This window comes from Galeopterus variegatus, unplaced genomic scaffold (genome assembly GCF_000696425.1).
Source record: "Galeopterus variegatus unplaced genomic scaffold, G_variegatus-3.0.2 Scaffold60, whole genome shotgun sequence".
Lineage (NCBI taxonomy): Eukaryota > Metazoa > Chordata > Mammalia > Dermoptera > Cynocephalidae > Galeopterus > Galeopterus variegatus.
The window spans coordinates 102,588-103,338 of NW_007726171.1; the positions used below are offsets into that span (position 1 = coordinate 102,588).

Consider the following 751-nt stretch of genomic DNA (forward strand, 5'->3'; position numbering starts at 1 on the left):
ACCATACTGTTTTGGTTATTATAGCTTTGTAGTATAGTTTAAAGTCAGGTAGTGTTATGCCAATGGCATTCATGAAGAGAAAACAAGCAAACAAAAAGTCTATCTACAACCTAAGGAACCAACAAATACAGAAAACAAACAGTAAATCAGAAAGCAAGGAACAGAAGACACCTAAGACAACCAAACCAGTAATCAATAAAATGCTAGGAATAAATCAACACTTTTCAGTAGCAACTCTTAATGTAAAAGGCTTAAATTCCCAAATCAAAAGACACAGACTGGCTGACTGGATTAAAAAGGAGGACCCAACTATATGCTGCCTTCAAGAGACCCGCGTCACCCATAAAGACTCACATAGACTAAGAGTGAAAGGATGGAAAAAGATTTACCATGCAAACAGAAAAGAAAAGCGAGCTGGAGTAGCTATTCTTATATCTGACAAAATAGACTTTAAACTAAAAACCATAAAAAGAGATAGTGAGGGACACTACGTAATGATAAAAGGACTAATCCATCAAGAAGACATAACAATCATAAATATGTATGCACCCAATGTTGGAGCAGCCAGATTTATAAAACAAACTCTATTAGACCTAAAGAAGGTAATAGACAATAATACCATAATAGCAGGGGACCTGAACACCCCACTGTCAATATGGGATAGATCATCTACACAAAGAATCAGCAGAGAAACACAAGATCTAAACAATACTCTAGACCAATTGGACTTGGCCGATATCTACAGAACATT

The 751-nt window shown here is 36.0% G+C and overlaps 1 protein-coding gene across 1 annotated transcript in view; it reads left to right on the forward strand.

The window, feature by feature from the left end:
* SP1 (Sp1 transcription factor) overlaps positions 1-751 on the forward strand; it is a 51,862-nt gene that overhangs the window by 32,967 nt on the left and 18,144 nt on the right. The gene's annotated exons all lie outside the window — the stretch shown is intronic.